Raw genomic sequence first — 27,565 nt, forward strand, 5'->3', positions numbered from 1 at the left:
CAAAGAAGGGACAAGACGAGTAGGTACGCTTACTCACCGAGTTGGAGGGGTTTGGGTTGAGAATTAAGTGACCAACTCGCCGAGTCGGAAGCTGGACTCGACGAGTTGGTGCTGGAATGAGAAAAACCCTAATCTTAGGGTTTGCACCCTATTTAAAGGACTTTATGTCCTTCTCCCAGCCTCTTATTCCCCCAAAGAGTTCCAAAAAACCCTAATTTCGTGTGAGGCTTCATTATTGAGGAGATTGGAGCTTGGAAGAGGAAATTGGTGGGAAAAAGCTTGAGGAATTAAAGGCTTGCTGCAAAGGAGTGGTGTAGATCCGGGATCTACTTCAGTTGGAGCTTATATTGGAGGTAATAATCTGTTGCTTGGGTTCTTTTGCATCTAGATCTTTTATCATTTGAAATTTTGGGGCATTTTTGGTATGATTAAGAGCTACTTTGAGTTAGAGGCTTAGATATGAGGTTGCCACTTCAGATGTAGGCTTGTGATGGTCCATAATGTCATAAAGTTTCAGTCTTAGAGTTGTTGGTGAAGCCCCTTTGTCCAAAACCCAAGCCCTAGTGTGTTTTGGGCCTAAATCTCCATGGTTTCATGTAAAGTTTGCAACTTTACGTGAGGATTAGATTGTAGAAGGGTGGATCTATGGATTTGACCCTCTGTATAGATCGAATAGCTTCTGAATGGGTTGAGAACTGGCGAGACTCATCGAGTCACACATGGACTCAGGGAGTTGGAAGAACAACTCAGCGAGTCTTGGACTCGGTGAGTCTGGTCGCAAAACCCAACCTCTTTTGGTTAAAGCCTTGGACTAAGTGAGTCGGTTGGCGACTCAGTGAGTCGGACAGGATAGGACTCAGAGATCGTTGGACTCGGCGAGTCTTGGGGCGACTCGGCGAGTTAAGTTGTGTAATGAGAGTTTTATGGGTATGGGAACTCGGCGAGTCGACGGGGTGACTCGGCGAGTAGAGTAAACCAGGAAGGTTGACTTTGACTGAGGACTTTGACCTTGACCAATAGTTGACCAGTTTGACTTCCAAGGGTAATTTGGTAATTCTGGCATTTATAGAATTGGTTCTTTAGTAGTGTTTTGAGGTGAAGTACGTGGCGGTGGTCGGAGCAGCTTGGTCTTATCTCTTCAGTTGGCAATTGTAGGTGAGTTATCCTCACTATATCAATAGGGTCTACGGCACCGAGGTCGGCCCTTTATCGGATGGAAATCCGGGTATTGTTTGTTATGTTATAGCTTTGTTAGATCTGCATCCTGGTATTTAGGATGGTGTTATGTTAGTGACATGGTTAAGGTCGGTACCCGGTATATAGGGTAATGTTATGCTAGTGACCGGTTAGGTCAGAATCCTGGTTAGGATGTTGATATGCTATGAGATCTGATAGACTATTGTCTTGTTAAGGATTTCTTATGTGATTAATTGTTTTATGTGCACATGGTTGTTTGACAGGAGTTTGGGTTGAGGCGGGTCCTGCTTTGTGCTGTAGGCCAACATACCAAGGGCGGATCAGATATTCCGAAGCCCAACGAGTGGTCCGGATAGGCTGAAGGCCCCACAAGGGCGGACCGGACGTGCCGAGGCTCGGAGAGTGGACCAGGCCGACTGAAGGCCCGGTGCGGGCGGACCAGTCATACAGTAGACTCAGAGAGTGGACCAGGTGGATTGAAGGCCCGGTGCGGGCGGACCAATCACACTGTAGACTCAATATACATGGCTAGACTTGGAGGGTGGACAGGTTGACTGAAGGCGCGGTGCGGCGGACCAGTCCCACAGTTGACCCGATGTGCATGGTTGTTCTATTTGTGTTATGTTATGAGTATGTTTATGTGTGGTTGGTATTTTGGGGGTAACTCACTAAGCTTTCGGGCTTACAGTTCAGTGTTTTGTTTCAGGTACTTCTGGAGATCGTGGCAAGGTGAAGGCGTGATCGTACCGCTCCTCATGTTTTATGATTTATGTGATATGGTTCTAGGGGATACGCTGATGGGTTTTATACAAACAATCCTATGTGTGCATGCAACCCTAGAATTGGATCTATGTTTTCACTATTAGTTACACAACATTCTGAACACATAATAAAACCCTAATGAGTAATACTATTTTCGAAATTCACCAAGAAGATTAGAATACATACCTTTTGTTGTTATGTAGTAATAACAAATGAAATCCTCCTTGTAATGGCTTTAGAAAGCTTAGAGTCACAAGTGTCACTCCTCTAATGCCTCACAAACACCAAGAGCAAGAGGATGAAGAATGATAAGAGAAGAGGCACCCAAAAACGTGTGGAAACCCTAAGGAAACTCTTGGCCACGTTTTTGGTGCTCTAGGGATCCTTAAATAGTGAGGTTATTAGGGTTATCTAACAAGGAAACCCTAATTTGACTGCTTAGGCCCTAAGCAACCCAAGGACTCCCTTCTTAGATGCCTTGGACGATTTCTAATGGGTTTTTCCATAGAATTCGTCCATCCCTCTAATATGGAGTCATTAGCCCAATATTCAACTATCATACAATTGACAGTTCTAGTCCCTTAAGTTTAATTAATGTCTTTTAGCCACAAAATTAATTCTTAATTAATTATTGACTAATATTAATTAACCAATATGATTTCTCCTTTAATATATTATTCTCATAATATATTAATAAATCATAATTAATTCTCCCTCTCCATAATTCATCCTATCAAGTTGCTTTGGTGAAGGCAACCCAAAAGGACCATGCACCATTAGGTCAAGTACATACCAAAATAGTTATGAACTTAGACACTAATCCAACAGTTTCCCACTTGGATAAGTCTAATAACTATTATGCATATGACTTCAGATCCTGATCCGCAATCGTAGCTTTCAAAAGCCGCTGTCAACTCTGATCTTATCAGATACGCGTCCTTTAGATAAGAGATCATATATTCCTCCATTATAGATATCGTATAGACTGAGACATAGATATCATTCTCTCTGTCTATGTGTTGTTTCCCGATTTCTGATTTACGATGACTGACAACAGACTACAATTAAACAAATCAAATTAGTCCCGGCTTGGCAAAGCGCTTAGGTGTCATCACTAAATCATTGAGGGGCCTACAGATATCGCTTTCATCCCACTTTGGATAAAAGGAACGGATAAACTTTGATTCAATGCTTGCTTGCAATCACTCACCGAATCACACATAATAATATGTTTTATGACACCAAGTTACTGGTGCGTTTACATATTATCAATGTGTAACCGAATCACAAGATACAACTCACACATCTCGGTTTCAAGAATATAAGATATTATCATCTCACCAATCACTCGTGATAAAATCCATGAAGTGATCCAAGTGAGCGTGGGTTTAATCCAATGCTCAAAATCATATTCATAAGCACTCATGAACGTTGCAGCAACCCCTTGCTATGTCGAATACAATTTAGACAATCTACAAACCAGTTCATGAGAGTCTTCATTCATACTTACTTCCAACATATGAACGACTGTGGTCCGTTCGAATAATTTGATTGTTTTGAACCAATTTAATTATTCAGGAAGTCAAAACATGCAAAGTGAAACACAAGAATAATACTAATCCCATATGGCCCCAAACTCTGGGTATAAATAAAACATTTTACTTAATCACCATATTGATTACTCATTATTTGTTGTTTCAGGTAATCAACGTCTTTCTTGAATTATAACTACACTTTTCCCATGCTCTTAGCATGCACACAATGTTCACCTATGGTCCTTACTTTGTGAAATAGATCAAATGAACACATTTCCAGTCATACTCATTTCACAACTCCCCATACCTATCACAAGTGTAAGAATATCAAATTCTTGTTACTTATGCTAGATTCTAACATTTTATGCAATGATTCTTTCTTAAATTCATAGCTCAAAATCATCAAGACTTGGCCAATCTCTATAATAAACAATTCTATAGATATGATGTCTCAAAGTACATTCCTTTGAACATCCTTTCTTGCATAAAAGTTTCTAATCTAGATATAGATTCTCAATATCCAACTCCTAATATGGAAACATTTCCATATTTGCCATATGACAACTCATTCTTAATAGAATCTTATCTATTCATAATAATGTCAATGTGGTCCATCCACTACCATACTTCCAACTACTCACAAGCGACCAATCCTCAGCGAGCTTTGGATCATCCTTTGAAAGTTGTTTAATTATCTTAGTCAAAACCGATTCTTGTCCTTTTCCCTCTAAATACGCTAGACATTTGGACAATTTTAGAATGGTCAAATATTATAGCACTTGCAATCTATCCTATACCCGAAGCGTATGGGACACGACGCATAATGTCTTACATAAAGATACGATTCTTTATCAATCTTTTGCCATAATATTTAATGTGTCACGTTCTCACAATTCGAACTATGAAGAGGGATGCCATAATCAAAATCGAAAATTTGAGAATGCACTATGTATCCTTGACTAAATTTATTTACATTCCACAACCTAAGCCTTTAGATTTGAAATGAAGCATAATATTCTCTCCCTTAATTATAGCAAAACAACTTTTCAACCCTTGCGACTTTGCAAAGTATAACTCTTGTTTTATATAATTAATATTGCTAACTTGCAATACTTGCCATAATAATCATACAAGCACAACTTTTATGCTCCCACTATCATGATGATTCTTATCATATAAGCATAACTCTTATGCTCCCACTATCTTTGACATGTATTCAGAAAACAACTTAACTTCCAGAAAAACAATACCTATTAAATTTTAACTTCATATTTCTACTACCTAATGCTTTGATAATCCTTTATCTAAGCTTTTACACCTTTGCCTTAGATATCTCATATGTGTCTCTAAGCAGTTTAGACTAATTGCCAAATCTCACAATTCGAATCATGGAAAGGGATACCGTAACCATAATCGAATTTAAGAATGCAATTTTCACAATCACTATCTTCTTAAAATCTCTCTTAGTGAAAGCATTTCCTCACATTCATTTTCATGAAGGAGGGGATCTTATGACACTTAGATTTTAATGGTTTATGTGTTCCTATCCATGTGAATTTGTCAAAACCAAAGTTTGCGACAAATCCAAACTCATATGGACCGAACTCTTAATCTTGATTTCTTGCTTTATGGTAACACGAGTGCCCACCATGTCTTCCAAGCAGTTAAGCAACTCACCCTTTCCTATCAATGTACTTTTCATTGATCAAGGTCCTTGCCTTTTATGCATTCAAATGAGAACTCATAGAACTTACATAATTAACTCAATTGGAATGGCACAGAAACAAAATAACATCAACACGATAGGTTATAAACCTCAAGTCGTGTGCTAGTGATGATCGATAAGGTTTATTCTTGATTTGTTCTTGAAACCTTTCAAGCCCATTAAGATTCCCACTGACTCCATGACATATAAGATTCTATTTTCAATAAACATTTCTCGACAAAAAAATATTCAAGAGTTAATGTAGCTTTTATGAAGACAAAACACTTCACAAAATTGGTCCTAGTTGGTCTTTGTCTTCTCCAAGACATCACAACTTTCCACATTTGGTGAATGTTATGAACCTTCTTAAGACTTGTCACTCAATGTCACAATCTTAACTCTAAGACTTGTTTTGGAACGAAGTATGATTGACTTCGTGATTTAACCATTTCTTCAACTCTTGATTCCTCTTCTCAGACATACAGTTGTACTAAGACTCACTTAGAGAATCAATTGAGATATGGTTCTTAATCATTGAGACCTATCATAAAACATAATAAAAGGTACTCTCGCTTCTTAAAATAGAGAACCTTTTATCTTTCTGCCTACTTGATTCTTCTTATTCGTTCTGCTATTGATTTAAACTCTTTCAATCAAATCAGTATCACACTACGAGATCTTATTCGGATGCGCAGCGGGTTGCGGTTACTTGGGATCAGTTTTGAGAGATGTCCAACACTCGTTATGTTCCACGTGTTGAGAGAGAGAGGTTGGCTCAGAAGTTCCTAGAGCTGAAGCAGGATTCAAAGTCGGTGACGGAGATCACCAAGATGTTTACTGAGAGGGCGTTGTTTTTTCGGGAGTTTGCTTTGGAGCAGGCTCAGATGTCCCGATATCTGAGTATGCTCAAAAGGGATAGCAGGCAGTTTGTGTCCACGCAGAGGTGTGATACCTTGTTAGAGTTGCGGGAGGCCGCCAGGAGGTGGGAGTTAGAGATGGATTTACAGTTGCGAGAGCAGAGGCAGGCCCCAGTACAGTCGCGGCCAGTGCCAAAACGGTCCAAAACATTGAATCTAGGGTTGGAGGTCGGAGCAGCCGTACTTGTGTGAAGTGTGGCAAGGGTCATGCTGGAGTTTGTTGGTCCGGTGGTGCATGTTGCAAGTGTGGGAAAGAAGGGCACTATGCGAGGGATTGTCGTCAGTCGGTCCCGACTCAGGATATGAGGATCTATTATCACTGTCATCAGGTTGGACACTTGAGGGTCAAGTGTCCACAGCTTGTTTCAAGACCGGTGTAGGCTCCAGCATCGGCCACTTTGAGGATTATGGGTGGAGGTCAGGGTGGAGCGGAGTAGGCTTAGGGGCATGCTTTCCAGCTTACAGCAGAGGAGGTCAGGGCAGAGTTGGATGCAGCTACGGGTATGTTTCCACTTTGATATCTTGTTATCTTGTTGTCTATGTGGTATTGTAAATCTGTTCGCCTTTTGCACATGTTTCATAGTATGTTTGGGGATCTTAGTAGTTAGGAGTTGTAGTTGGTTAGCGTTCAGAAGGATTCTTGGTCGAAAGGTAAGGTATATGATCTCGTTGCTTGGAATAGCAACTGCGTTGCGAGAAGTGTTCAGTTGAGATTCAAATTTCCTTGGAATTCAGGATGTACGGTGTCCGGAGAGTGACCTGTGGAGGTAGCTCACTCCGGAGGTATTTGGTTCCTGAAGTAGAGTGGGAAACTTTATCAAGTTATGCCGGTTTGTCAGCGGAAGTTAGTAGTGGGTACGATAAGTGGGGAGAATTGGAAAATTCTCCGGTGAAACAACAAGCATCCAGGGTTGGTTAGCTGTTTGGATTTATTAGTGTTGTTAGCCGAGAGTGTGGCACGATTGGAGTAAGTGATAGTCAAGGGGGCAGGGAACAGACCATGGTTTCAAGAAAAGCAATTGGTTGATGTGAGACCTGGGTTAGGCCATGGAAAGGATTCCGGGAACGGATTGGGAGTTAGGAACCCCTAGAGGGCTAGAAAAGACTGCATGGGAGAGACTCCCGGGAAGGATGGTTCAGGGTGGCGTATGCCAGTTTTGAGCGGTCTGGATAGAATGAAGGACGAAAGGCGTACCAGTTAGACTGAAGGCTCGGGGAACGATCCAGACAGGCTGAAGGCATAGGAGGGCGGTCTAGACATGCTGAAGGTTCCAAGAGTGGTCCAGATAGGCTGATGGCCTTGAAAGGCGGTCCAGTCATGCTGAAGAATCTGTATGTGTTAGTGGATCGGTATGAGGAGTATAAGTGAATATGTCGCCATGAGATGGTAATCAATATGGTATGGCCCCAAGTATTGATCATGATGATGGAGTTGGCTGGAGGCCGTGCGTGGGCCTAGTTAGTATGTGATTGGATTCAGAGTATATGGGAGTTTAAGAATAGCAGTTGCTCTACATGGATAGTGTAGAGTGGAGTTTAGCACAGTGGCACTTGCAAGTATGGCAAGGGTTGTTGAGTAGATTCCCTGGAAGGGGAAGATATATAGCTCCAGAAGGAGTGTGGGTCCTCTGAAAGGAAAACAGTAGTATGAATGGATGATCGAAAGTACTTCGGTGATTGATAGTAAGCGCTGGGGTTGTACCAAATATATGGAAGCACTTATGGGTTGGATGCCCATTGAGGTTGTAGCAATGTTGGATGATGCGCAGGCATGTTTTCAGTCTCCTTGGGAGAGGAGGAGGATAGTGGTTCCAGATTGGAGGTTTGGACAAAGGAAGGTGGGACAGCAGGTTAACAGACTCGGGAGTAGTCTGGACCGGTGCTGAGGATTGTATGAGGATATTACAGTCGGAGGTCAAGGACCTAGAGGTCGTGATAGGGAGGTATGAGTGGGTTGCACACCGTTGAGTACAACTGAAGGGTTCGAGGGTGATGCAAGGACAAGATCCTTGGTTCTGAGTATGGTTGTGGTCATGAGCTATGGATGTAGTGGTGTTCAATCCTAGGGATGGCTGGACCATCGTAGGTGTGCCTAGTTTTTCAACCCGAGGTTGTTTGGGGCAGGTACGATGTGTATGAACATTATAGCTGGGTGTTCAGGAGGGTTGCTCGGAAGCTGTGGATTCTTTCATCATGTCAGCATGGTAAGGGATTTGATCCACGTAGGAAATGGGATGAGTTTCCATCGGTGCAAATTGATAAAGGTGGCGCCAGTTGGGCGATAGATAGTGAGCTAATACTTGGTCAAGGCTCGGTGATTTAGAATGGTATCCAGTTTTTGCAGGTGGCGAATGAATGCTTAAGTCAGAAGTAAGGTAATGTCTTCTGGTGGCATTTGGTCAATGAGTGTAGTTATTAGAAAACGGAAGTCGGTGGCCGGCTTGAAGCGATTATCAGGACCCCGCAAGGAAAGAGATGAATTTTTAGGATTCGATAGCAGTGTTTGAAGGAGTCTGGGTCGGTTGAGACCAGTGGATGCATTGTGTGTTGGGTTTTGAGCATTCTAACACTTCCTAAGTGTACATGCAACCCTAATAAACCTTGGATCTATGTTTGTCTAATATACATGCAAATAATTAATTTTTCCAAGGTTTATATCCTAGCTAGCATGGCATGGGGAACATGAATCAAATAAAGCTAGAAGAAATACTTACCTTGAAGTTGTAGTTGATTGCTTGGATTTTTGAGCCTAGCACCAATAGTGTGGATGCCTCAAGTGGAAATCACAAATCACCACAAACTTGGAACTTTGAGAGAATAGTCACTACTATCTTGAAATTTGCCCTCACCTCAACAAGTGTCAACTAGTGTCATTTCAAGAACCAAAGCCTCCTTTATATAGTGTGGAGGATTAGGGTTACATCCCTAAAACCCATGTCTCTTCATTTCCATGAGATCCATGGGTTAAAGCTCCATGGAGTATCCATGGACTTTTCCATGCAAGCCTAACCCATTCCAAATAAGCTTTAGCCCACACTATAAATATAGAAGCCCATATTTAATTAGTAATATCTTTGATCTCTAAATTAATCCTAGATTAATTATAGATCACTACTAATTAAATAATATGATCTTATATTAATATATTATATCTTATAATATATTAATAAATCATAACTTGTACTATTCTCATATATTGTCCATAAATTGTTCGGGTGAAGTGCAACCCAAATGGACCATGCCGGGTCGGGTCTAGTACATACCAAATATAGTTATGAACTTAGACACTATATCCAACAGTCTTCCACATGGATAAGTCTAATAACTATAGTTGCAAGTATGACTTCAGGAACCGATCAGCAATCGTAGCTCTTTAAACTCTGTTGAACTAGAACGTGCCATTTAAGATAAGTGATCATATAATCCTCTGTTCTAGATATCAGCCGGACAAATACATGGAACATGGTCTTGCTTATTGTCCAGCATTTGTTTCCCGATTTCCGATTTGTTTGACATAGAACTTAACTGAACACATCAATTTAGTTCTGACCGGGCCCGGTACATAGGTCACAACATAATCATCGAGGAGCCCATATATCAACTTCTAATCCAAGAAGGAACAGATAAACTTCGACTCATATGTTTGTTCTACCACTCATTGAATTACACTCAAAAGCACGTTTTATAACATCGAGTTACCAATGCGTTTTCGTACAATCAATGCATAACCAACTTGTAAGTAACAAATCATATCTCTAGGTTTGAAGACTTATATGATATTACCGTCTCACGATCACTCGAGATAGAATTCCATGAAGTGATTCCAGTGAGCGTGGGTTGAGTCCAATGCTCAGAACTTATGAGCACTCATGATTGTTGTAGCCATGTCCAACACCTTAGACCTCTGCAACCAATCATGACAGTCTTGATTCATACCTACTTCCGACATATGACCGACTGTGGAGGTTTGAATAATATGATATACCAACATAATTATTCCGGAAGTCAAAACATGCAAAAAGAAATAAAGTAAACGATTGACAAGAGATAGCAACACTTTACTCTTAAATAAAACACCTTTTATTCATCATCAAATGTCAATTACACTTTACAAATTTCATAATTTATCTAACTACTAAAACTTATATCATCCTTCAGCCCTATGCTCCGAGCATGCTGGAGATGCTTAACCCTACTCAGTCCCTTCGTGAGGGGATCTGCTGGGTTCTCATCCGATGATACACTCTTCGCCATGAGGATTCCTTCTTCTATTCGATGTCTGATGAAGTGATATTTTCTGTCAATGTGTTTGGATCTCCCATGATCTCTTGGTTCCTTGGCTAAGTCAACCGCACTATTGCTGTCACAGAAAATCTCCATTGGCTCTTTTATGGCTGGTACAACTCCAAGGTCTCCGATGAAGTTCTTTAGCCATATAGCCTCCTTTGCTGCCTCGCTTGCTGCTATATACTCTGATTCACAAGTGGAATCAGCCACTGTCTCCTGCTTGGAGCTCTTCCAAGTGATTGCTCCTCCGTTTAAGGTAAAGACCCAGCCCGACTGAGAGCGGAAATTATCCCTATCAGTCTGGAAGCTAGCATCACTATACCCTACAACTCTCAAGTCATCACTCCCACCGAAGGTAAGGACCCAGTCCTTAGTCCTTCGTAGGTACTTGAGGATATTCTTTACCGCAGTCCAGTGTTCCTTGCCAGGGTTCCCCTGATACCTGCTAACCATGCTCAAAGCAAAGGCTACATCAGGTCGAGTACACGTCATAGCATACATGATCGATCCTACAGCAGAAGCATAAGGTAGTCGACTCATTTCTGCTATCTCAGCCTCAGTACTAGGGCTTTGTGTCTTACTCAATCTGGCATTACTCTGAATGGGTAACTCACCTTTCTTGGAGTTATGCATGTTGAATCTTTTCAACACTTTGTCCACATAGGTGCTTTGAATAAGTCCAATTAGTCTTTTACTGCTGTTTCTCAAAATCCTTATCCCTAGTATATAGGCAGCTTCACCAAGGTCCTTCATAGCGAAACACTTCCCAAGCCAGGACTTTACTTCCTGCAAAGTTGGGATGTCATTTCCTATGAGTAGTATGTCATCCACATACAATACCAAGAAGCTGACTATACTCCCACTAGCCTTGACATAAACACAAGATTCATCTGCACTCCTAGAAAAGCCAAATTCCCTGACCTTTTCATCAAAGCAAAGATTCCATCTGCGAGGTGCTTGCTTCAATCCATAAATGGATTTCTCTAGCTTACACACTCGATTAGGGTACTCATTGCTGACAAAACCCTCTGGCTGACTCATGTAAACATCTTCAGCCAACTTTCCATTAAGGAAAGTGGTTTTGACATCCATTTTCCATATTTCATAGTCATGAAATGCAGCTATGGCTAACAGAACCCGAATAGACTTAATCTTGGCTACTGGAGAAAAGGTCTCATCATAGTCCACTCCAGGAATTTGAGAGAAGCCCTTTGCAACCAGTCTAGCCTTATAAGTGTGTACTTTACCATCCATGTTGGTCTTCATCTTGAAGACCCATTTGCACCCTACAGTCTTACGACCTGGTACATTCTCAACCAAGTTCCAAACTTGATTGTCATACATGGATTGTATCTCGCTATCCATAGCCTCTTTCCATTTCGCAGACTCGGGGCCTGCCATGGCTTCCACGTAACTGTTAGGTTCATCCATAACTACTAGTGTCTCATCACTAATAAGTGTCTCACCTTCCGCAGTAATATTAAAACCATAGTAGTGCTCAGGTGCATTCCTAACTCTCGTGGAACGTCTCAGAGGTACATAATCGTCAAATGGCTCAACAGGAGTTTCCTCCTCAAGTTGAGGGCTAGGGTTTGAAGTTCCTTCACCACTTGACTCTTGAAGTTCTTCAAGGTCAATTTGCCTCCCAATGTCTCCTTGGCTTATAAATTCTCTCTCACGAAAGACTCCTCTTCTTGCTACAAAGACCACATTATCACTAGGTCTGTAAAAGAGGTAACCAAAGGATCTTTGTGGGTAGCCGATGAAAATACACCTCTCGCTTCGGGGTTCTAGCTTATCATGAGACTCGCGCCTCACAAAAGCTTCGCAACCCCAAATATTGATGTGGTCTAGTTTGGGTGCTTTACCAGTCCACATCTCATGAGGAGTTTTGGCAACTTTCTTTGTAGGGACTAGATTAAGGATATGGGCGGCAGTCTCTAAGGCATACCCCCAAAATGAGATTGGTAGAGAAGCTCGACTCATCATGGAATGAACCATATCCAACAAGGTTCGATTATGCGTCTCAGCTACACCATTCAACTGTGGTGTCCTGGGTGGTGTCAATTGTGAGACTATCCCACATTCCCTTAGATAGTCAAGGAACTCTGAACTAAGATACTCACCACCACGATCGGATCGAAGCATCTTAATATTCCTGCCCAATTGATTCTCGACTTCCTGTTTAAATTCCTTAAACCTTTCGAAAGTCTCTGACTTATGCTTGATTAAGTAGACATATCCATATCTACTGTAATCATCGGTAAAAGTCAAATAATAACGATTAGCATCCCTTATGGCATGTTTGAATGGTCCACACACATCCGTGTGTACAAGGTCCAACAAACCTTCACCCCTCTCATACGAGCCTGTGAAGGGTGACTTTGTCATTTTTCCAAGTAAGCATGATTCACAACTATCATCTGACTTTAGGTCAAATGACTCCAAGACTCCATCCTTTTGGAGTTGGCCTATGCGCTTCTTGCTTATATACCTAAGTCGACAATGCCATAACGATGCTTTATCCAAGTTATTATTATTAATAGAATCAATACACATCACATTATTTCCTAAGTTATCAACCACAGATACTGTTTCATACACGCCATCACAAGGTAATGCTTTAAACTAAAGAACATTATTAAAGAAAGCATCAATAGAACCAACTTCATTATTAAATGAAAAGGTAAAACCTTGTTTATACAATGCATGAAAGGAAATAATATTTCTTGCCATTTCTGGAGAATAACAACATTTATTCAAATCTAAACTAAATCCACTACTTAGCGACAAAGTATAAACCCCAATCTTGGTGACAGGTGTAACTTTCCTATTCCCCATGATTAAGTTTATTCTTCCTTGCTCCACATTCTCACTTCTTCTTAGTCCCTGCAGGTCACAACAAATATGAATACCACAACCGGTATCAAGGACCCAAGATTTATAATGGGGTGAGTTATTAGAAATGATAGTGTAAATACCTGCATGTCTGGGTTTAACTTTCCCATCCTTTACATCTTGCTGGTACTTTGGGCAGTTCCGCTTCCAATGTGCCTTTTCATGGCAATAGAAGCATTCAGCCTCTTTTGGGTCAGAAGAAGGAGTGATGAAACCTTTCTTGGTTCCACTTGAAGAAGAGCCATCAAGGGTCCTAACCTTGGTACCCTTCGAAGAACTCTTTCTCTTCTTCCCTCGTCCTTTCCCGATTGCCAAGACGGGGGCGGAGTTTGTAGAAGTAGGAGTAGTAACAACCGCCTTACCCTTAAGACCACTTTCCGCGGTCTTTAAGAGTCCTTGAAGTTTGTTGAGTGTGACCTCTTCCTTGTTCATGTGGTATGTCATGCGGAATTGATCATAACATGAAGGTAAGGAGTGCAAAATGATATCTATTGCAAGCTCCTCAGGGAAGTTCACATTTAGCTTCAGCAAACGGTCCACAAATCTTTGCATTTTCTACATGTGGCCCGTGATGGGTTCACCATCCTTCATGCGAGTTGTTATCATGGAGGAGATGATTTCATACCTCTCTTGACGAGCACTTTGATGGTATCTTTCCATCAAGTCTTGGTGCATTTCATAGGGGTAGAAATCTTCATAGGATTTTTGGAGATCCGCGGTCATAGTGGCCATCATGATGCATGCCACTTTGGTGGCATCCCTTTCATGTGACCTAAACTCAGCGATCTCTTGAGGAGAAACAACTGTCTCATCAATCTCCTTAAGCTCCTTATCAAGGACATATTCCTTGTCCTCGTAGCGAGTAATCATTCTGATGTTTCTGATCCATTCATTAAAGTTGGATCCATCAAAAGTGACTTTCCCACATAAGTTCATAAGAGTAAAGGTGCCATTGGGATTAGAGCCAGAAGCAGTAGTGTTTGCAGACATCTGAAAATGAAGAAAGAAGGTTTTAGTTTAGATATAGAGATAGTCCTTAATAAAACACCCAATGTAGTATTAAGGCTAGGATCCAATCACAATATATTATAACTTAGAAGAGGTATGCCGTAGTCTAAGTAATAACATATTTGAAAGGTAGGTGAATGACGATTCACCAATTTCCACCAACAAACGAAATAGTAAATATTAAGTTTTTGATTTGGTGCTTAGAAATTCCTAGATTCTTTTGAGATTCAATGAACTTTTCAAAGGCATGTTTCAATCTCGAGTGTGCCCTCCAAGTTTTGTGACTGGGATGACGAGGATCACAAAACGAGGTGTGAAGTAACCATGCAAATTACTTGGTACCCTTAATAAATTACCCCTCAATCGATGTGCCGGTTAACCACACACGCTCCATCGATACTATGATAAATATTAAGTCACCCTTTACCTACCTTGTTAAGTCCAAGTTAGTGTGCCGGTTAACCACACACGCTCCATTAACGACTTAGACAAAGTGTAAAGTGTAATTTCATGGATTAGCACCTTATTCACATTTTCCCTAAAGTAACTAAGATTGGGAATTTCATAAAACATTTAGTTACTTTATAATATTCATCATACTTTTAATGAGAATTTATAAGTCCTTGTCTTACCCGTTCGGCTAACGACCCTCCACCAGTCAAGTAAGAGGTGGGTGAGAGTGGACACCCATTAAGTTGCCATTTTATAGGCAACAACCTTATACCCACCTTATAGACCGGCTTCGTGAATGAGGCGTACTAGCGGTAAGACGACTTTGTTCTTATACATACATACATATATATATATATATATATATATATATATATATATATATATATATATATATATATATATATAATTATTAAATCATAATAATATAAGTATAAGGGTTGAATTTTAACTTTTAAAATTCTAAGGGTTGGAACTAAAGATTAACTTGACTTTACTTGTTCCAAAACTTGAGGGCAAGTTTTGTAAACTTTCAAAACTTTTCATTTCTTGTAACTTATGAGTTTAATAGAGTAATAAAATGAAGACTCTTCATTTTCCTAACTCTTGTGTTCTTTTAATGGTTTTTTTAATCCAAGTGACTTTTGGTTTTCCATAACTTGAGGACAAGTTATGGACTCCATTAAAACACATTATGATCAAAATTAATCTACCACATAGGTTACAAATAATTCCTATGATCATCTAAACTTCATAAGAACAAGAACATGAATATGAACACTTTCATGAATCAAAAATTACACATAAACTTTTGTAATTTTGATAATTAGTTGTTGTAAATGAATTAGAAAAGACATTACACCATCTAAAACAAGTTTTCAAGTACCAAAACAGTTTAGGGTAATGTTTCTAATCCATTTCCAGCAACTAAAGTCGAAAATCTGCACTCTATCGACCCTACTCGCCGAGTGCATGAACCTACTCGACGAGTAGGTTGAAGATACAAGTGAACTCGATGAGTCCCCCCATGGACTCGACGAGTCCAGCAGTCAGACAACAAGTTTTTCGACTTTTTCCAAAGTATTGCAACAAGTATCAAACAAACAAACCTGGCTCTGATACCACTGTTGGGTTTTGAGCATTCTAACACTTCCTAAGTGTACATGCAACCCTAATAAACCTTGGATCTATGTTTGTCTAATATACATGCAAATAATTAATTTTTCCAAGGTTTATATCCTAGCTATCATGGCATGGGGAACATGAATCAAATAAAGCTAGAAGAAATACTTTCCTTGAAGTTGTAGTTGATTGCTTGGAGTTTTTGAGCCTAGCACCAATAGTGTGGATGCCTCAAGTGGAAATCACAAATCACCACAAACTTGGAACTTTGAGAGAATAGTCACTACTATCTTGAAATTTGCCCTCACCTCAACAAGTGTCAACTAGTGTCATTTCAAGAACCAAAGCCTCCTTTATATAGTGTGGAGGATGAGGGTTACATCCCTGAAACCCATGTCTCTTCATTTCCATGAGATCCATGGGTTAAAGCTCCATGGAGTATCCATGGACTTTTCCATGCAAGCCTAGCCCATTCCAAATAAGCTTTAGCTCACACTATAAATATAGAAGCCCATATTTAATTAGTAATATCTTTGATCTCTAAATTAATCCTAGATTAATTATATATCACTACTAATTAAATAATATGATCTTATATTAATATATTAGAACTTATAATATATTAATAAATCATAACTTGTACTATTCTCAAATATTATCCATAAATTGTTCGGGTGAAGTGCAACCCAAATGGACCATGCCGGGTCGGGTCAAGTACATACCAAATATAGTTATGAACTTAGACACTATATCCAACATTGTGGGAGTATCATCCGGGAATTTTGTGTTGCCGCAGGCTTCGAGGATGAAGCCTAATTTAAGTGGGGGAGAATTGTAACATCCCAAGTTCGAAACAAGAAGTGAAGGGGGCTAAGTGTAATTTTGAAGAAGGGACTCGACGAGTAGGTGCGCTTACTCGCCGAGTCGGAGGGGGTTTGGGTCGCGAATTAAGTAACCAACTCGCCGAGTCGGAAGCTGGACTCAATGAGTTGTTTCTAGAATGAAAAAAACCCAAATCTTAGGGTTTGCACCCTATTTAAAGGACTTTATGTCCTTCTGCCAACCTCTTATTCCCCCAAAGAGTTCCAGAAAACCCTAATTTCGTGTGAGGCTTCATTATTGAGGAGATTGGAGCTTGGAAGAGGAAATTGGTGGGAAAGAGCTTGAGGAATTAAAAGCTTGCTGCAAAGGAGTGGTGTAGATCCGGGATCTACTTCAGTTGGAGCTTATATTGGAGGTAATAATCTGTTGCTTAGATCTTTTATCATTTGAAATTTTGGGGCATTTTTGGTATGATTAAGAGCTACTTCAAGTTAGAGGCTTAGAACTGAGTTTTCCACTTCAGATCTAGGCTGGTGATGGTCCATAATGTCATAAAGTTTCAGTCTTTGAGTTGTTGGTGAAGCTCCTTTGTCCAAAACCCAAACGCTAGTGTGTTTTGGGCCTAAATCTCCATGGTTTCATGTAAAGTTTGCAACTTTACGTGAGGGTTAGATTGTAGAAGGGTGGATCTATGGATTTGAGCCTCTGCATGGCTCGAATAGCTTATGAATGGGTTGAGAACTGGAGAGACTCAGCGAGTCACATGGGTGTACTCGACGAGTTGTATGAACATAAGCATGGACTTGGCGAGCTGGAAGAACAACTCGACGAGTCTGTTGAAGATTGCCTTGGACTCGACAAGTCTGTTCTTGGACTCATCGAGTCTGGTCACGTAACCCAACCTCTTTTGGTTAAAGCCTTGGATTAAGTGAGTCGGTTGGCGACTCAGTGAGTCGGACAGGATGGGACTCAATATATCGACAGGGTCTACGGCACCAAGGCCGACCCTTTATCGGATGGAAATTCGGGTACTGTTTGTTATGTTATAGCTTTGTTAGATCTGCATCCTGGTATTTAGGATGGTGTTATGTTAGTGACATGGTTAAGGTCGGTACCCGGTATATGGGGTAATGTTATGCTAGTGACCGGTTAGGCTGGAATCCTGGTTAGGATGTTGATATGTTATGAGATCTGATAGACTGTTGTCTGGTTAAGGATTTGTTATGTGATTAATTGTTTTATGTGCACATGGTTGTTTGATGGGGGTTTGGGTTGAGGCGGGTCCTACTTTGTGCTATAGGCCAACATACCTAGGGCGGATCGGATATTCCGAAGGCCCAACGAGCGGTCCGGATAGGCTGAAGGCCCCACAAGGGCGAACCAGACGTGCCGAGGCTCGGAGAGTGGACCAGGCCGACTGAAGGCCCGGTGCGGGCGGACCAATCATACTGTAGACTCAGAGAGTGGACCAGGTGGATTGAAGGCCCGAAGCGGGCAGACCAATCACACTATAGACTCGATATACATGGCTAGACTTGGAGGGTGGACAGGTAGACTGAAGGCCCGGTGCGGCGTACAAGTCCCACAGTGGACTCGATGTGCATGGTTGTTCTATTTGTGCTATGTTATAAGTATGTTTATGTGTTGTTGGTATTTTGGGGGTAACTCACTAAGCTTTCGGGCTTACAGTTCAGTGTTTTTTTTCAGGTATTTCAAGAGATCGTGGCAAAGCGATGGCGTGATCGTACCGCTCCTCATATTTTATGATTTATGTGATGTGGTTCTAGGGGATACTCTGATGTTTAAACTATTTTGAAAACAAGATGTATGAACTTAATGGTTTTTGAATGAATTAAAAATATTTTAATTTGGCTTAAATTTTATGGTCGTTACATAGGGCCAACTTTATCATGTTTGGGTATCATTTCGGGTGTTAGGGTAAGATCTGAAGTTGTAACTTCACATCTGGATTTCCCTAGGTCTCTATTGTGTCATAAAGGCATCAAAGTTGGAAAGCTTTGGCCTTTCTCCATCCCTTAAAACCTTTATCGACCTTAGTTTTGATTAGCAGGGCCTTGCATGCACGTAAAGTTTGCAACTTTACGTGACAAACATGCCCTAGGAGGCTAGATCTACTGTTTGGAGCATTGGAGCAGCTTAGAATCACCTGGACATGGAATGGATTGCATGAACTTGACGAGTCGGATAATCCAACTCGGCGAGTTGGGGAAGGTTTTCCCGTTCTGAGTTTCTGCATGGACTCGACGCGTCGGTTAGGCGAATAGACAAGTCATATGGAGGGTTTTCCCGATATTTGGACACATTTGAACTCGACAAGTTGCCTGGAAACTCGACGAGTCGACTAGGGTTTCAGGTCGTTGCGAGTTCTGGATGAACTCGATGAGTCGGTATGCTGCACTCGACGAGTTGGGTTAACATGGACTGTTGACTTTGCCTTTCACCAAGGGTTGACCAATTTGAATTATAGGGTTATTTTGGGAATTTATGGAATTAGATCATTGATGGGTGTAGGTGTTGGTGTTGGAACTGTATTTAGAGGAGCTTGATATTATCATTTCCGAGCTACTTGAGAGGTGAGCTGTCCTCACTATACTAACAGGGTCGAAGGCACCAATGTCGGCCCTTTTCGGATTTGTATCTGGGTTTATTGCACGTTATGCTTTATGATATGTATCCTAGTTATAGGATGGTTGCTATGTTAGGGATCGATTCGATCAATATCCTAGTTATAGGATGGTTGCTATGCTAGAGATCGGTTCGATCAATATCTTGGTTATATGATGGTTGCTATACTAGAGATCGATTAGATTAGTATCCTGGTTATAGGATGGTTGCTATGCTAGAGATCAGTTAGATCGGTATCCTGGTTATAGGATGGTTGCTATGATAGTGATTTGTTAGATATGCATGACTATTTGTTTATTTGTATGTGCACATGTTTGTTGGTTTGGGGGATTGGGTTGAGTCAGGTCCTGCCTTGTGTTGTAGGTCAAGATACCCAGTGCGGAATGGATATATTGCATACCCGGGAGGGCATATAGTCAGGCCGAAGGCTCGGAGAGTGGTCCGGATAGGTTGAAGGCCTAAAGATGTGGTCCAGACGTGCCGAAGGCTCGGTGAGCGGTCCAGATAAACTGATGGCCTGTGAGGCGGTCCAGTCAGACTGATGGCTCATTATGCATGTTGTTTGCTTATATGTTTATATGATATGGTTATATATGTATGGTGTTGGTATTTTGGGGGAAACTCACTAAGCTTCGGGCTTACATTTGTTGATTATGTTTTAGGTACCTCTAATGTTCGTGGGAAGGCAAAGGCATGATCGTACAACTCCTCATATTTCATGATTTTATGTTTTGATTCTGGGATACTCTGACATTATAATATTGTGAAAAGAAGTTTTGTAATAATCAATGACTTGAAAATGTTTTAAAAAGTTTAAATTTGGCATGATTTGTATGGATGTTACATGTTTCTTGTGCTAATTCACCTGAATACGAAGAACCAGATGAATTCATGGTTGTTTTGTCACCATTGATGGACAAAGGACAAGTCGGACGACCTAAAAACCATAACCGTATCCCATCCTAAGGTGAAGGTCCGATTAAGAAATAATGTAGCCGTTGCCAAAGGGTTGGTCACACAAGCAGAAACTGTGAAGCTCCATTTCCCACAAAGTCAATAAAAAGTAAATCTTCAAGTAGGATCAAGTTAAGTGGCAAAAGTAACATTAAGTATAAAAGTAGACCTACTTGTCAAAAAGGTAGCCAACATTATGATATTGTTGATTTAAAAAACTCGTAGTGATGTTTGTATGATATCATAACATTCTACAAAAATGTTGTTCGGAAGGATAAACTTGTTTTTGTTACATATTCAAAAGGAAATTTGTAACACCCTATTTGAAAGTACTTGGTTGGGATCTCGGAAACCAAAGGGTAGGCATGATTCGGTCTTTTATGGGTCCCGGTTTCATCCACAAAGTTTTGGACTTAGAGGTGTCGATGTGACCGTAGGGCTTCCCGCCACCTTTTCGTGGATATAAAGTTCATCAGAAACGGACTTAAAATGAAGGATTTATGACTCTTTGAGGTTATTGGCGAAAATGGCCCCTAATGGAAATAAATGACAAGAGAGGACCATGCATGCAAAGTGGAAGGTGCGTGGGGACGCCCAACGTAAGCTGGGTTACGCCCAGCGTATAAAAGGAAATGGTCGCGTGTGTTTTTGGCGTACGCCCAGCGTACGTACAGTGTCCAGAAACCCTAATTTTAGGGCCAACCTCTATATAAAGAACTTAATGGCTCAAACCCTAGCCTCCTTTTCTGTCCCCCAACCTCAGAGATAACCTAGAACGCCTCATCCCCTTATTCTTGTGTGGTTTTAACCTTAAAAGCTCCTTTTGGTGGTGTAAGCTTGGAAGAGGAAAAGAAGAAGTTGGCAAGGAAGAACTTGGGTAGTTGAAGCTCATAGATTTGGGATAGCATCATCCTTTGGGACTCTTTGGAGGTATAAAGTTCATAACTTTACCGAAGAATGCTTAGATATAGTGTAGTTTGGTTTTGGAGACATTTTGGTCCCAAGAATGGACCTTTATGGTGAAATCTCGTTTGTGAGCTTAGGGTTGCCACCCTCAGAGCTAAAAGGGTCCCATAAGCAGTAAAGTCTCCATCTTGAATGTCTTAATGGGTTCATGCATGAGATCTAGCCCTTTTCATGGAAGTGGAACATCATTTTTGGAGTTTGGGCTTGTTTGGGCCAAGTAAATTCACCAAGTCAGTGACTTTATGGATTAAGACGTGGAAAAGGACCAGGATCTGTGGTTATAGCTTCTGAAGTGAAGTATTAAGCACTTACTAAGAAATGGACTTAACAGGAGGTTTACGTTGAGCATGCGTGAAGGTATGCCCAACATACACACCACTTAGTCAGTACGCTTAGCGTACGTGGATGTACGCCCCGCGTACTCTGTCAGTTGGGCCTTGTGCTATTGGGCCACGGTTTGGGAAATGCTTTGCGTCTTTAGGCCTTAGTAGGCCATCAGAAGTCATATAAGTTAGGCCAAGAATATGTTTGGGCTTAGGGTAAGGCCCTTTAGAGGGATTGGGCCCAATTGAGCAAATTGAGCCATTGGTGGGCCACTAGTAGGCTTGGAAAGCCTACCTAGTGTTGGGCTTTTGGTTTTGGGATTGGGCCTAAGTTTGGATCATACTGGGCCAGGGGTAGAATGGTCATTTTACACCCATGCATGGATTAAGGATTATGGTATGGGACCCAATTTATAATTGGGTATATTGTTTGGCAGTGACAGCTTGGGAAGCTGGCGGGGCAGCAACTAGGGAATTCATGTGGGAAGCTTCTGCAATGCAAGGTGAGTCTTCTCACAATATCAATGGGTCTAAGGAACCAAGGCCATCCCATTTTATGATAGTTGGTATACTTGTTGTGTAGAGTTGTGTGACATATTTGTGCAGTGATATGTGGTAGAGATAGCTTTTATAGCTAATGGTAGAGATAGCCTTTCTAGCTAACGGTAGAGATAGTCTTTGGGGCTAATGGTAGAGATAACCTTTAGGGATAACGGTAGAGATAGCCTTTGGGGCTAATGGTAGAGATAGCTCGATAGCTAATTGATATGTGATACATGGTAGAGCTAGCTTTTATAGCTAATGGATATGTGATATGCAGTAGAGGTAGCCTTTTTAGCTAATTGTTATGTATTATGTGGTAGAGGTAGCTTCTATAGCTAATTGATATATGGTATGCGGTAGAGATAGCTTTTATAGCTAATATGATATGTGTTATGTGGATTGTGTGTGGGGTATGCTCTAGGGGACTCACTAAGCTTTGTGCTTATGGTTTGCAGTTTTGGTTTCAGGTATCAACGTTTTTGATATTGCCATATTTATACATGATTTTAGGCAATATTTAAGTACATTTTACATATATTTTAGTTATTTGAATAGAATAATGGTACTTATAAGGTTAAATTATATTTTGCAGCCAAAAAGAAGACATTTTGAAGAAAAGGGACTAAAATCGTTAAAGAATGGAACTTTGGAGGTTGAAGGCTTGAAAGACAGGAAATCAGAAAAAGGCGTATTCACAAGGTGAATCTTTAAAATTCACGAGGTGAGTATAGCCTTCTAGAAGATAAATATTGCGGATCAGGAATCCGTGTTGCATACAGATATTTACGTATTCACGACGTGAATCTTGAAAATTCACGAGGTGAATCGGGCAAAATTCAAAACTATATATATCCTTGATCCCTACGACTTTGAAAGTTTTAGCTGGCTTAGAAGGGTTCCTAGAGACAGATTTTAGAGGAAGTGAATACCTGGAAGTTGGTTTTAACACCAAGGAAGAAGAAGTTCATAAATTGGTTTATAGATTGGTACACTTAAACATGTCTTTGATTATAGTTTTTTTTTGTTTAGTTGTTAGAATGTCCAGCTAAATCTAGCTGCTTTTGTTAGCTAGATGAAGCTGGAACTCATGGTTTTAATGCATTAGATTTGACTTTACTTGTTGGTAATATGCTTGTGTTGGATTGATTTTACCTAGTATGTTTGTTTTGATAATTAATTGTTTAAAATTCTTGTTCTCTGTAGTTAGTGAATACAAATCTGCATGAATTTGAATACCTAACAATTCAATGAACACTAGTTTATTAGAGCTAAGATCAAACCAATCTTAGTTAAGCAACTAAATTATTAAAATTAAGTCGTGCTAGAGAATTCATGATTATGACCATAATGTGTGTTTATCAAATCAATTTCACATAGCTCCAATTTCATTTAATAATTGATTTTGCGTTAACTATTATGTGACCATACATATAATGACATGAATTGATTAATAATTAGTAGATTTAGAACTAAATTGGTATTACTTTATTAATTGGTAACCAACGGTAATAGTCATAACTAATGTATAACCATTGAGTGAAAGTGGATTCGAACTAACAGAAGTGTTTTGTTTATTGTTTGAGTTTGTGTTAAAGAATTAAGTTCATCTAAACTTGCAAAATTAGATAAAACCCCTTTATTTGTTAATAATTAGGTTAATTTAGTAGTAGATAAATAAATTAGTCAACACTGTTCCCTGTGATCGACAATCGACTTACCCAAACTATTCTACAATTTGACTAGGTGCACTGCCTAGGTGCAATTTAGTTAGTTGAGTTAGTTAGATTATAAATATAAAATTAGGTGTAGCTTATTGCACACATCAAGTTTTTGGCGCCGTTGTCGTGGAACGGCTTAGTTATTGTTTATTTATTTGCTTGTGATTAATCGATCCTTTTTGTGGGATATAACCTGCAAAAAGTTATTTTACCACGCATAGTTTTTTTTTTTCAGTTATAGGATTCACGACATGAACCCCTAGGCTCACGACGTGAAAACTGTGAATTCTAGTTTTCTTTGATTTTTAGTTTATTTTTCTATTTTAGTTCAGTTTTACTTTTTTATTTTTGTTTATTTTGCAGGAGTTCATGACCAGAGGTTCCAACACACCTTTGATGCCACCTCTTAAAGACCCAAAGTCCGCCCTTCACAAAAAGAAAGATAAGAATGTGAAAGAAGATCAAACACCAAAGAAGACACCTTTACAAGAATTTAAGTCAGTGTTCTCAAAGAAGTCGGGGAAGAAAACAGAGGAGTCAAGTTCATCTTCAAAGAACAAGAGCAAGCTTGAAAACTTAGATCAAATACCCGTCCAACCCGAATTCGAATACGATACCGAGCCTAAATTTGAATTACATACAAGTGAACCCGAGAACGAGCCAAGGAATGAGATGGCAAACATTGAAGAAATGTCTATGGGAGCTTACAAAAAGAAAATTCGAGATGATGTTGGTCCAGGTTTAGTACAACTTGCCATTCCTGCCACTGCCACATTCGAGCTGAAAGGACATATCCTTTCTGCACTGAAGGATATCCCATTTTATGGAAAAGATCATGAGGGTGCATTTAAACACTTAGATGAAGTCAACGACATTGCTGACTACTTTAATGTCCCGAATGTTAATAGAGATACCATCTTTCTAAGGATGCTTCCCGTTACTTTTAAGGGAGTAGCGAAGGATTGGTTAAAAGCACTTTCACCTGGCACAATCACTACTTGGGCTCAAATGCGTAAACAATTTTTAGACCAATTCTTCTCGCCATCCAAGATAGCTAAACTCAAGAAGGCAATAGCCAATTTTGAGCAAAACCCGGGGGAGTCACTTTGCGAGGCTTGGGAGCGTTACAAGGGGTTGTTAAGGAATTGTCCTCAACATGACCTTAAGAATTTATTCTATGATGGGGTCAATGTAATGACACAGCAACTCCTTGATTCTCAAGGACCACTTACAAAGAAAAATTCGGGTGAAGTCAAGGAATTAGTTGAAGAATTTACAAAGCATTATCGTGAATACCACAATCCAATGAATGAAGGAGTAAAGGGAGTTGGGAGTGCACATTCTGAAGATATGGTTGCTATGATGGCAATGCTAAATAATTTGGACTGAAGGTGACCCAAATGGACCAATCAATTCATGCAATTATAGTTGGTTGTGAACGATGTAATTGTCCACACTTGACTAAAGATCGCAACTTGGATGAGTATGGGAACAAAAGGGCTCAAGTTTGCTATTCAAGTGGAGATAGATATGATGAGGACTGGAGAAAACCAAAGAAAAAGTGGCTACCATATGATAAGTACAAGTGGCAAAAAGAAGAAAAGTATAAGCAGACAGGCCGAGGCTTCTACCAAAAAGAGCAACCACCAGCCGAGAAGAAAGTAGACTTGGAAAACATGTTCACCCGATTTATGGAAGAATCTGAGAGAAGACATGATGATACCGATGCAGTGCTAAAGAAACACATGAATATGATGAAAGAACAGCACAAAATGATGATTGACCAGCAAGCTTCATTAAGAAATCATCAAGCATCGATTCATAGTTTAGAAGTCCAAGTTGGTCAACTCACTACTTTGGTGAATAATAAATTATCTTCACAACTTCCCAAAACGAAAGCTCAACCTCATGTTATGGCTATTGATACCGAAGAAGAGGCAATCTATGAGTTTGTAGAGGCACTAGAAGTGGAACCAAAGCAGCCTGATCCAAAGCTGAAGAAGCCGATGCTTGAAAATGAAGACATTGATGAAACACTAGACTCACGTCGTGATCCATCTATGCTCACTTCGTGGGCAGGTTCTGAACAATTCAAAATCCGTTCTGGCTTATCGTCCTCCTTTACCGTTTCCTTCCCAAGCTGCTCTTAGTCCACTAGAAAGAGAGAATTTGGAGTATATTAAGCATGTGAGGGGTATCCCGATTAATACTCCTTTTGTCGAGTCATTATCCAAAATTCCCGAATATGCAAAGTTTTTACAAGACTTGATAGATACTCGTCAGCAACTAAAGAAGAATTCTAAGGTGATTCTAAGTGAGAAAAGCTCAAAAGCTGTAATGGGAGAGATACCTAAGAAGATGAGGGATCCTGGACATCTCACTCTTCCATGTGAGTTTGGGAATAATATGAAGATTTATGCTTTAGCCGATTCTAGGGCTAGTATAAATTTGATGCTTTTTTCATTTTTTCAGAAGTTGAATATTCATAATTTGAAGGCTACAAAGATGACTATTCACATGGCGAACCGTTCAGTGACACAACCCCAGGGCATTGTGGAAGATATTCTCGTAAAAATTGGGAAATTCATTTTTCCAATAGATTTTGTGGTTTTAGATATGAAAGAAGATCCCGATGTTCCGTTTATTCTTGGTCGCCCATTACTAAATACTGTTGGGGATTTGGTTGATATACGTTAATCCAAGCTCACTTTGAGAGTTAGAGATGAGAAGGAAACTTTTGGGATAAAAGATGATTTCCAAGGGAGTGATGTTCAAGAAGAGGTTTTCAACATTGACGAAGAGAATGAACTTGAAGAATTAGAGAAACTCATTGAGGAAGAAATCAAAACAAGTCATCAAGTCAAACGAACAAAACCAAGAGCATCCGTCCCGTTCTTCGTTGAAGTTATTACCTACTCAAAACCAACAACTTTGATGAGTGAGGAAAGCGATGATTTGTTAAGTGATGAAGACGAGGCTATTTCCAAGGAGACGAGTCCAGTGGTAAAGGAAGAAAAGATTCCTATGGAGCTTAATAAGAATGATGAAAAATTAAAGACTAAAGGGATCAAACATAAGCTCGACATAGATGAAGTAAAAACTAAAAAAGAAAAATCAAAGAAGGTGTACATTAGACAAGTTCAGGCATACAAGAGGCGATGGAAAGAATAGAAGGAGTAGGTGGTGGACTTCTTTGATAGCTTGACGTAGGAGGCACGGAGTTCGGCTCATGACTCCAAGAAAAAGAAGCGCTTCTCGGGAGGCAACCCGAGTTCAGTTTGAATTTTCTTTTCCTTTATGCATTTAGTTTACTTTTTGAATTTTTTTTTTTTGACATTCAATCATCTAATCATCCAAATTAAGTGGTAAAAGTTAAGTGTGGGGTTCCTAAATTAAGTAGCAATTAAAAAGAATGGTCAATTAGGCTTGATTTTTTTTTCAGACATAACTCACGAGGTGAGTTCGATACTATTCACCTCGTGAGCCCATAAAACATACTGTGACAACCCAATACTTCAACTCTTTGTAACGACCAAAATGGGTCAAGTATTGTAACCACTTACGAGTAATAAAATGTATAAATAAGTTCTACTTAATTTCTTTCTATGATTAAATGTATTTGAACCATGATCGTACGTAAAAAGATCGCCCAAATCCGACTTCATATAGCGAAGTTATGAATTTTCAAAGAAATTCCTTAAACATGATGGGT

The 27,565-nt window shown here is 40.0% G+C and overlaps 1 non-coding gene across 1 annotated transcript; it reads right to left on the reverse strand.

Annotated features, from left to right (window-relative positions):
• Positions 1–24,909: 24,909 nt before the first annotated feature.
• On the reverse strand, positions 24,910–25,016 carry LOC145013439 (small nucleolar RNA R71). Its single transcript, XR_013664999.1, has one exon. It is a non-coding gene; the product is annotated as a small nucleolar RNA R71 (small nucleolar RNA).
• Between the last annotated feature and the right edge of the window lie 2,549 nt (positions 25,017–27,565).

The sequence above is a fragment of the Lactuca saligna genome, chromosome 8, assembly GCF_052625555.1.
Source record: "Lactuca saligna cultivar CGN05327 chromosome 8, ASM5262555v1, whole genome shotgun sequence".
NCBI classification, from domain to species: Eukaryota; Viridiplantae; Streptophyta; class Magnoliopsida; order Asterales; family Asteraceae; genus Lactuca; species Lactuca saligna.